Source organism: Thermobia domestica, chromosome 15 (assembly GCF_964235325.1).
Source record: "Thermobia domestica chromosome 15, izTheDome1.hap1.1, whole genome shotgun sequence".
Classification (NCBI taxonomy): domain Eukaryota; kingdom Metazoa; phylum Arthropoda; class Insecta; order Zygentoma; family Lepismatidae; genus Thermobia; species Thermobia domestica.
Genome location: NC_137468.1, coordinates 87,500,581 through 87,512,934, shown reverse-complemented (window position 1 = coordinate 87,512,934; position 12,354 = coordinate 87,500,581).

Sequence of the window (12,354 nt, the reverse complement as noted above, 5' to 3'; positions counted from 1 at the left end):
AGCATATTTTCCAACCCCTATTTTAACATACTGAGACTATGAACACACAGCAGAACAGATAATACATAGCACAGCTAATAAAAGAACATGGCTTATTTTTCAACCCCTATTTTAACATAGCAGAAATTACACTAAGACTATGAACACATAGCAGAGCAGATAATAAACACAACAACCTCCATTTTAGGGGTGTATTCATTCCCTTTTATGATTACTTTTCCAACCCCTATTTTACCATAGCAGAAATTACATAAGATTTTTTTTTCAACCCCTATTTTAAGACAATGAATAACATAGCGATTCGATACGCTCTTTGAACCGATTTGGATGAAACTCGGCATATGGGGGTTTTCGACCATGCTGAGTACGAATATCATACTTATTTTTACCTGGGTCCTATAGTTTATGTGGCATACGCCCTTTCTATGACAATTTTAACCGATTTGGATGAAACTCGGTATATAGGGGTTTTCGGACATTATCTATTATTGTAGTAAGTTACATTTTATTACCTCTTTCCACTTACGAAAAACAGGCAAAAGAAAAATTATTAGTTTTTCAAAAATATTTAGTAGTCTGCCGCCTTAATCACAACACTGGATGGTATAATTTTGACTAGCAATCAGGGGAAAGGTACTATTGAAGGTATGCTAGACGGAGTTACTGGACTTGAAATCGATCCTTCATAGCAAAAACTCCCACTTGGAAAGCCTCTTATTGCGCTGAGTGAAAATATCGTAAAAGATTTATCTACAGATCAGGCATACGGCTATCAGATTACACAGGCCATTCTCACCGGAAAACCTCCATGGGATCTGACGCTTCTTGAAATTGGTCCAGTCAGTCATTCAAGATGGTTGACTACAGCAAATAGACTGCGTCGTTTGTGGCTTTTTAAACATGAACTTAACGTCAAGTATCTCATAAATCTTAGGCGGATAGTGAGATACATTGTTAGTGTCTATTACCCTGCTGGTTCAACATCAAAGTCAAGCATTGCTGGGAAAAAGGGCGACGCCACATCTTGTTTCAACTGCAGTGACTTAATATGCAGAAGAAGATTGTTGTGGATGCTGTACTTCAAAAGATACTTAACTTGAGAAGTGAGGCAGTACAAGGAAATCTCTCTGTACGTCTGAGTAAAATACCTGCTATCGACCCCAATGCCTCGTTCGTGCTAGAGATGATCGACTGGTCTAAAGGTGTTTATGAACCTCCCTTGACATGCAAACTTTCAACAGTAGTGGTAAAGAAATTTGTAGTCGTTCCGAAGAAAGTACCACAGTGGCCATATCACGCTCAATCTAGAGAAAGGTGTGTGAAGCAAGTTACAGAGACAGCAGCAAAAAGTCTATACGCATGAGAAACGTGAGGGGTACATGATAGTTCAAGAGGAAAGTTCCCAGATGATGTTCGAAAATGAATCAAAACAGGACATAATGGAACTTGTTTTGTGAATGACTCGTGCGTTAATAGTATTGCTTACTTGTTGCTGTTACTTGAATACATTTGCATTAAGTAAAACAAGGACAGCTTTATCACAAAATGTAACACAAATGTAGCATATATATATATAGTAATACTATAGTAGTAAGTAAGAAGTGTATGAACTGTATGATGCAGTAGTTACAAAAGAATTTATTATAATGAAAATTAGTAGTTTGTAAATGTGGTTGAGTAAGGTATTTTTAAAATCAATGAAAAATGTGTTTCTCAAGATTTGTAACAGAAGCTACACACTTCAAACATGGAGAATGTTACATATTTTTACTAAAACAATTATAAAGTATAATAGTACGTAATCAAAATAATGCTTTCTGTTCTTAGTAACTGTAATGCAATAATATAAAGTCTAAATACAGTATTTCAATACGTACGTCTATGTATGCAGAAATTTTATTGAGTGTTTTCTCAAAGTATTGGTTATATACTCTTTCTTACTGTACCTCTAGCTTTATTAATATGTTTGATGATTAATAAAATGTTTCATACGGAAAAATAATTTATTGTATAGCATTTTCGAAAGTATTTTAGTATGAAATTCCGAAATCTGCTCTTGTGCTATATTCAAATCTTGATTTACCTAGCTAGAATTTCTTTAATCACAAAACTAAGGACGGATTTGAATTTCTCATACCTAAAAACATACTTTTAAGACCCCTCATTATGAAAAATTGCAAAAAGTATATTTCACCCTCAAAAATGACACGCCCTACTTGACATGCTTGTAGACCTACAGTGCATATATATTTATTAACATATGAAATGTTACGTTCTGTAAGTTTTGTGTTCTCGAGTTATGCACAACTGAATTTGTAAATAGTTGAAATAACATTGGACAGGAAAAAAATAAAAATTTAATGGACTATTTATGTCTGTGCTTACTTCGTTTGTAAAAATGAAAGGCAAATACATATTAGTTCATACTCCAGCGATAAAAATAACGATGAAAACGTACCTGTTTAAAATGGAAAGTAAATAAGAAATATACTTTTAATCTTCTTGCTTTTTATTACGGTTTCTATTCTATTGTGATCAACGTTAAAACTGGAAGTGGTTTATTTCTGCCACTTATGGTTATAATAAAAAGATTAGAATGGACATAGAATAGATTCTTGGGACGCTTAATTGATTTCAAAAAGTAGCTTCTCACTAACATGATTTGTATTGTATGACGAACATTCCATAATCAACATTAAAACAGGAAGTGGTTGATGTCTTCTACTTCCGGTTTGAACATAGGGTAGGGTTAATAGAGAAGATGGTACGTATTCTTAGAACGCTAAATCGATTCCAGAAATAACGTTTCTAGCTATTTATTATCGTTTTTACACTAAACAAATTAATATTGAAACAAAAAGTATTAGTGGATATCTACCATTTTCGGTTTTAGTAGAGGGTTAAGCAGTATCACTGATCCTGGAGGCCCGGCTCCCTTAAGCTCATGTCCCCCCCCCTTACGGATTGTATTTATGAATATACAATATTTGGCATAATTTGGATTCAACTTGTCTTCAAATCCTGATATATGCCTTCTGCATCTGAATCCCCCCCCCCCCAAGTTACAGAAAAATCGGCGTTTTTGGAGATCTAATGTGTCTTGGGACGCTTAATAGATTCCAAAAAGCCGCATCTCTCTCCCTATCATTGTGTTTGATCTATAGTGGTGAACATTAAAACCGGAAATTGTTTTTACCATTTCTGGGCTTAATATCAGCTCTAAAAATGAACTCGATTTCTACTATTGAAGTTCTACATTCTCACCAAATTTGTGATGATTGATCAAGTGGTTCTTGAGAATTTTTGTCTCCCGGACGGAAGGACGGACACGCAAGCTCCGTTACGTTTAAGAGAGTTTTTCAAACCAAACCCCTGCGGAAAAAGTCCCGGAACGGCCCAATATCTGGCGAAATATACAGATCAGCGTAACAAAAATAACAGTGTTAAATAGTTTTGAAAAAGACATCCAATTATACCAAACGCAACCCGCTCTCCCCACCACCTTCGGGGGTATAGGGAGTACCTTTAAAATTTTAAATGTAAACCCCCATTTTTTTATAGCACATTGGATTCTCTAGAAAAAATGACAGTGATTTGACCCAAAATTGAAAACAATGTCTTCACGTATGGCACTTGAATCGACACACAAAAAAGGGGTCGGCAAAACGTTATGAAAATGTGGCATTTCAGTATCGTACTCTGTGGCCGTACGATAAGCGTACTGGACTACGTAGTCAGGGCTCGTGAGTTCGATTTCCGAGAAGAGCAACATTTTTGTGTGATTTTTTTATACCCATATAATGAATTCATACATTTTAACTTCGGTAGAAATAATGTGTTTGTCCGTATTTATTAATACAAATGGCGACAAAAATGGTTTGTTTTTGTTGTAAGTATCCCTAATAACTCTATTACTAAGACCCAGATAGCATGTAAGCTTAAATCAAGGGTCGCTTTCCCTTGATTTTGGCTTAGCAATGTACAGTTGATGCGACAAGCGACAATCAACGTTTATTTTAGCTTGTTTTTAACTTGAAAAGAAGCTTGAATGCGACAAGCGACAATCAACGTTTATTTTAGCTTGTTTTTAACTTGAAAAGAAGCTTGAATTTATCAACTTTCTACTAAGCCTATTTCAAGCTTGATTCAAAACGCTTGACGTTTGTCGATTGTTTAGCAAATGGAGCCATCTGTAGGATTGGTGAGTAGTCTGAGATTTGGCGCTTGATTTCTTCCAAAAGGTAAACAAAGGTAAGCCATGTGTATGAAATGTAATAGTAAGCCCTACTTTAGTTTTAGTTAAAAAATAAAAAGGTGATTTTTATTTTAGACTAGTGCGCTGAGCGCTTTTAGGATAGTATTACTTTTCAAATATGGATGGAATTTTATGTTTATACCTTTTATGTTGTTTTCTTTTTTTAAGTGTGTTCATCCGTATAATGTATACCATATTTAGCCATTGGATTCTTTAAAGTCAGTGATGGCTCTTGACAATTAGCATCAGGATAGGCGCCCGAAGGGGAGGGGGGTGGGGTTCGGGCCCCCTTTGGCTTACTAAAATGTATACGTAATATAGGAAATCATATATATTAAATACCAGGCGTAATATAGCAACCATGGAGATGGGCCCCTCCCTAGAAAATTTTCCTCGGGCACCCCTGAATATCAGTACAAAAATTAGAGCGTTAACTTCAGCAGACGGCTTTATCATATTAAAAATTTATAGGTGGAATACTTGATAACTGTTAAGGCATTGCTTTAGCAGACGGCTGTACCATATTTATATCGATTTTATGGTCATTTTTCACTAGATTTGAGATAATACTGTTACATATAGAGAATTTTGGAACTTGGGGGCCAAAATCAGGTAAAACCACCGTGTTTACAGGAGAAATGAGTTGGTGTTACGTAACCGTAATTACTAACATAACTAACCAAACCTAACCTAAATCATCAAAAACAGAAAATATAGGAAGAAAGTACGAATTCAGGTAAAATCACCATGTAAAAATTATTGCGGATATTTTATGTATTTTTCCACTTTCCTCGTTTATGTGCATGTCCTCCGTCGCTGACACGCCTGCTCTCTACGCACGCATCCCCTCGCTCCGCTCGGGACTCCCAGCTACACTCCTGCCCTGACTCGGTTAGATGGCATTCGTGCTTTTTTGTGGCCACCTAGCACAAGTTGGTTCGTGGTTTATGCACTAGCTTCTCATTTAGTGGATATTCTACAAAAAGGAACCGGGAAATGCAATGTGTGAACATTTGGTAGAACCATCTGCTCGAGTAATGCCCAAGTATCTTAACCCAGCCTAACCTAAACTAACCCAAACTAACTTAACCTACCTAAACCATAAAAAAAAATACAAAATATATACCAAGAAAGTACAAAATTTAAGCAAAATATTGCCACCCCCAGTTCAAAAAATATGCCGTTACATAACACTTTACGTAGCATAGCTGAGCGAACGAAGGGGAATAGATGCCCCGCAGGGCTCGTTTTCCCCCCCCTCTTTTTTAAGTTACACGCGTTTGGCATTGCAACCATTTCAGACGGTCATTTTCCAAAGCTTCATATGTACTTACTGCCATCTCATTCCTTGCTTGTATTCGTCTGCCTACCGCGGAAAGCGGTTGAATACAAGCAAGGAACGAAATGACAGTATTTGTATGTTAAGTTTTGGAAAATGACAGTCTACAATGGCTGCAATGCCAATCGTGTGTAACTTAAAAGATAAGTGGAAAAAACGAGTCCTACGGGGCTTCTAATCCCCTCCGCTAGCTCAGCTGTGGTTCGTGAAGTGTTTGTAAAGTAGTGCCTCAAATCTAGTGAAAAAATCAACAAAATCGATTTAAATTTGGAGAGCCGTCCGCTAAAGTAATGAAAATTACGTTTTATCTCTACAATCGAGGAGAAAACTGCTTTGAATTAATACATTGCCTAAGCTTTCTTGTTTTAGCTTTCACCGATACACTAAAAATTTTAACTGATGTGGCTTCCCCAAGAATCGGTACGGATGATATTTAAATGCAGCAAGCAAGCCTGGACATTTCACTCATTTTAGAATGCATCATGCTTATCTTTCGTTCCTTATGTTCTTCCATATTTATTCGGAGGTTGGGGGCAAAATTGAAGAATATAAATACTTATGTCCGACTTTATTTAGTAACAATTACTTATTCTAAGGTATACTTCATCAATCTTAGATTAAGTGATATCACTCATTTCATCGCTTTACAATAAGAGCAAGGAAAGGTTCGATCCGGTATGGACTTTTGGGTTTACGGTAAAAGAACGATGAATTTCGAAAAATTACTTATTAGATATTAATAATAATTCAAAATGGATTATTACGCGAAAATAAGTTGGCATATTAGTTTGAAGTTTGTTAGGTAAGAAGTCGAGGGTGTAAGTTTGAAGAAAACTAGGTTTTTCGTTGCTTACATTTTTATCTTTTTATCCTCTAAAAACAGTAACTTCTGTCTCTTAATTGATTTTAGTGCTTTTGTTTACTTTTTTTTTCTACCAGGTGAATGAAGTTTGGATCTAAAATCTCAGAAAAATATTTGCAATCTGAACGGATGTAATAAAGAAATAACGCTATTTTTCAGGATTGGCCAAAACCGTATTTTTTTAAACTTTTTTTCACTTAAACCGGAATGTTTGCTTTATACCAGTTTTGTTTGTTTAAATACGTTTACCTTAGATTAAAGTGGAGTAACCGTTGCCCCCTTTTTTTAAGAGTAAAGGTAATTTGAGGCTGATGATTCGATTGAACAGGGTCGCAACCTCGAGAAATGAACGCAACTCGCTCAAACTAGAGGTCATAAGTCAACTAGTTCTGCAAATGATTTGCCATTACATCATAAATTATTCAGCAGTCTACTCCTTCAGCATTGGTTAAGCTTGAATTTTCCTTGTCGGAGGCATGATAGTCCACAAGTTGAGTGGGGGTTGGATTCGTGAAAAATACTTTTTTAACTTGTCTCTTTAATTGTGATTTTATTTTATCAAGTGTGGAGTTCCCGCCGAAATGCCTGTAGTGCGCTGCCACACTAGCGGACGGTCAACAAAACTTTTCCACAGAAGCTGATTAAGTGTCTAAATTTATAACATTGGAAAGTAGATCGACGAAACACGAGATTTCCATTAGGTTTGACTGTTGTTAATAATAATAATAATAAAAAGTTTTATTTAGAAAGATAATATGAATTGTCCAGAACTATTAGTCACTTCCTGTATTGATTAGCAAATTAAATTAAGCTTATATTTCTGACTGACTAAATTAGATCTTCTGTACTATATAGTCTTTTAAAATTGTCCATTGATTTAATGTGTATAACTATAGAGTGATTCAATTTTGCAGTTCTTTCCCTTTTGGTTCTTAAGTGGCTCCTAAAATATTCACAAGTATGCAAGATCACTGCAACGTATTTCTATCAGTTGACCTCCGTGGATGATGGGTCTGTGGATTTATCGCTTTTGTTATCAAGGGATTCTGGTTTCGAGTTCAAATGAAGAACATTATCTCTCGAGTGCAAACTGAGTAGTGGTTCGGATCTCACTTTAAGCTGTAGGTCCCGTTCTTCATAACCCCGCTGTTATGTCCTTAACCATAGAAAGACGAAGGTGGGTCAAATTTGCCCGCACTTTCTTTTTCTCTTTGCCCGAACAAATAAATTTTACAACGTTTGAATTTTTTTGTATTTTCTTCTGTAATCTAAACTTAAATTTAGTTTTATTAGAAAGCACATTATTGTGGTATTTTTTTTTTTTTTTTTTTTTTTTTAGCGCAGGAGACTAAGTACATTTTTTTTAGCAGCATAGAAATGTTAAGAGGAGTACAGTTTTACTTTGAAAGGATCGTGTAAACTTATCTATTCTTTGAATGGATGACTAAATTAACATAATCTACTTTTATACATTGAGCAAACGTAATACTCTCAGGTTTAGTATAGTAACTTGTCTACACAGGCTAATGTATTTCAAGCTACTTCATGTCTGCTAACCAAATGCGGTAGTAGTCTGTATTGGGACTTGTAATATTTCCTATTAAAATAAAATTTCACAAGTCTTAAAATAATTTTACAACTCACATTTATTAGTAGCAGTCATTAAATAACTTTAAAATACATTAGTAGGGTTAAAATTGGAATTTACAACCACGAGCAAAATTGACCCCCCTTAGTCTTTCACGTGACCAATTATAGTTTAGTCTTCCTAGGGTTAATGTTAAGATACACGGATGACTAATGATAGTGAATGATTATGAAGGAATTAGTGGCATGAGAACGGGAAAACCCTCACGAATATGATATTGTCCATCATAAACTCATAAAGCCGGAGATTGAACCAAAGATCCGTCGCACCAAAAGGCAACGTTCTACCTCTGAGCAATCAACCCTTTCCTTCCGCAGTGCTGATGAATGACGTCATACTCTAATGACCTGGTCATAATTCTGCAACATAGTGGTCTTCTACACACGTCTTCCTAATTGTTCCCCACTTTTCCCCCCAAGATTTCTGATTAAATGAACAGCGAACTCATATTTAAATAAAATCTTTGAGTTTTGTCCCACGGTTATGTGGGGCAGCCTAAAGGAGACGGTGATGATGAGAATGAATTAAATAATGGATTGAAGAAAGTGGAGGGGAACGGTAGAACCCTGAGAAAATCTACGCACACGGTGTTTGTCCACCACAAACGTACACCCATGTCCAAAATTATTGTCGCATGTCTATAAATATGTTGTTGTAGGAATAAAATTTGATAACGAATTCGCCCTGTATTTCTTATAATGTTGATATGTGCATAATCGGCAAAGACATGTATGTGGCAAATTTCATGTCAAAAGAGCAGTAAATAAGAACAATAAAACGAAAATAAAACTTTCTTGTCCATTTGTTTTACTCATTCTAATTTACGTGCTTATAATTCTTTCCCTATAAAATTTTCCACAAGAAGACAGTTATAGATATGCGACAATCATTTTGAACATGAATGTACATTTAATTGTTTCAATGGTTTGTGAAATAATATATTTTCTAGTTATATTAACACCTTCAAAACAATATTTCCTAAAATTTATTGCAGATATCAGAATGGTATTTGGCCAAATGCAATCTACTTTAGCTGACCTTAGTGAAAGAGTATCTTCCGTCGAGAAGAAGGTCGACACACTTCTAAGTAATGGTGTGAGTGTGAAAGCAGAGTCCATAAACGAAGAATCGAACTTCTTGGCCTTCTGCCTCTGCGAACGTTGAATGATTTTCAAACATTTGAGAGAAAGCTTGAAGAACCTAACTTCGGAAAGAAATATGTAAGTATCCTATCAAACCTGTACAAGTTATGAAGCAGGTTTCAAATCTTTGTTATATCTTTTAATTTACGTCTTTTTGGAACATCTCTCTTTTGACTAAATGTTAGCATCAACTCCATTTTTGCCAATTTAGCCATTATCATGTGCATTAGCTATGGACTATAATTTTGGTCAACTTTCCATTCATACTTGCTAATATAGTCATTTAGGCGGCAATTAAATCTTTTGCAGTCAATTTTTTTTTAGAAAATATGAAAAACCTAAAAAAAGTGGTTTATCTTGGTATTTTTTAAATTCTTTTGTTTACAACAACACTTACATTGTCACAGTAAATTAGATATCTTTTATCAGTCTCACCTATCCGTCACGGTAAATTGGGATTCCTGGATCTGGTTTCTCCATAGTCACTTTGTTTGATTAGTTTCTAGTGTATTTTTAGTTTGGGTGGAGTTTTTCTTGTTGAGATGCGTGCATGTGCATGTATATATTTTTGTGATAGATCAATAGTGTTATCAAGCCATACCCAGCATTAGAAGTTGAAAATAATTCAAGAGATTTTATTACTTCTAGTCAATGAAGGGACAAATTGTATTGTGAAACTGTTTGATTTGAGGATATCAAAAGATAAATAATATTAGAACATCTTTGTAAACTAGTAGACTTAAAGTACCAAATATTTAATTTCTTTATTCCTAAATTCTGTTACCTATAAGTTAAGGTAAGTTGAGCCATTTTTAGCTAGTTTTTGTGCGTCATTTAGCTATTTTCTGACACTTGTTGGCAGCACTGATTAACCCACTGTTACTTGTTACTTTTGGAAGTGTATGTAATTTCCATATACATACAAACACACACACACACACACACACATATATATATATATATATATATATATATATATATATATATATATATATATATATATATATAGTATTTTTTTCTAATTCAAACGGACAATGGTCCTTTTAAATAACCGCTATTCCGATATAAAGCTGAAAGTTACCAAATAAATCCCAGGCAAACAGTTTTTGTTAGTCACGTAGCCCATTTGATACGGCCTTCCGTGAAACTCAGAACCCCACGCCTTTTTTTTTTCACACTTCACATTACGGTATCTAAAAATTAATCTAGTTTCATTCATGCTTTGTTTTTTTTTTCCACTGGTAGAAAAACATAACAATACGGACCCTTATATATATTGTTTTTCTTTTTGATTTCAGCATGCATTAGATATAAATACTTTCCTTTCTTTCAGGTAAAAGTATTACTGTCAATTGGTGGTAAGGATTTTAAAAGGTTTCGCTCACAATGCAATAAGAAGAACTTTGTGCGACAAACTCGCAATGGAATTCTCCTACTCTGGCAGGAAACCAAGGATCATGAAGCAAAAAAGCACACCTTTGGGTCCAACCAAATGTACAATAAGATCAACAGTAAGTTGATTTGAAAAGTTGTACTGAAATATTTAACTTCATTTATTTATTTATGCTAGTAACCATACAAAATTCCAGTTTGCTAATTATTAAGTCTTACTTCTCTCGTACTGGACGTGTGTTCTCATATTAGTATGTCCCAAGCAATCAGAAGTAATTCTTCATGAATAAAGTATGCTTTGAGTACTTGAGGATTCTTTTACTGTCGAGTAGTAAAATATGTAAATGTGTTCACCCTTACTGGGTGAATATAACATCTGTGTAGAATGTATAGGAAATTCAATAACTGATCCAACACTCTATGTTGTAAACAAAGCTTTACTGGCAAAGTACATATTTAAACAAATCTTTGCTTTGAAAAGCATTCAAAAGAATTTGTAAGGTGTACGGAAAATCTAAAACCAAATAAAATTCCAAGGTAGGAATGATTCCAGGGCTAAATAAAGTCAATAGTGTCAACGAATTTAAATTGAAGTACAGTGTAGGAATCACTACTGTGAAGTATAATTTTGCATCAGGTTTTTCGTGTATACCTGTAAATTTGATACTGTCTACCACACGAATATAACTTTGTTGGGTTGGCAACACTGTTAGTCTGGTAGTATTACATAGTATGCCAAACTGTCTCCCCTGCCGATATTTTAAAGGTGCAAAATTTCAGAGCTCTTTGTCTAACACTGGAACGCAGATAAAACATTAGAAGAACATAGCTTTCGAAGTTACCATAATTCCAGTATAAAAAGAGAAAAGTTGCAGGCTTTCAAGGCGGCGAATAGTCAAACTTTCGTCTTTCTGTCGTCTTCATCTTTCAATTTTTCGTGACAACGAAGGTAGCCAAAACCTAATGTGTATTTGTAGTGTTATTTAAGGTGACTTGAAACGTTGACTCAAAACCATATCACCACTAAGGGCACCGGAAGAAAGTCTTATTACACTTGTATCGAAAAATGTAACTTTTCCATTATATAATATACCAAAAGTGTGGTGGAAGATAACTTTCTATAGTACCCTTACATAAAAATCACAAAATAGGGGCCTAGCTTAGGTGACTTGAAAAATAATATAGGAATTAGTTTCAGCTCTAGGTATCCATGTTTAGAAACCATACCATAATTCCGTAAAGCTATTTAAGAGGGAAATTTATTTCAAATGACAGTTTTTTTTTAAAGAATAAAAATCGCTACTATTTGCTTGAAATTCTATCTTTCTTTTCAGCTGCTGTTCGTAAGATGTACACCGTCGCAACAGAAGAAACGGTGAAGGAAGTATTGGGTGTTTGGCTGCAGCAGGCGGAGCCTAGACTACTGCGTAGGTAAGTATAGTTTTACCTATTTTCCTTACAATCACGAGAGAGATCGGAAAGTTCTTACCATCACTAAATAAGCTAGGGATCTGCAACTTAGTCCATGGACGCGTTCTTCTCTACATATACGTTTTGTATTCACTACATTTCTCACATCTATAGGTCACTAGATCAATATCATATGCATAGAATTCTGTGGATTTGGAGGAAAAAGAGATTTACAGCGTTTCAATGCCTCTTACTTTCCCGGACCCCAAGATATGAACATCTTATTATAATAATTGTAATCCTTCC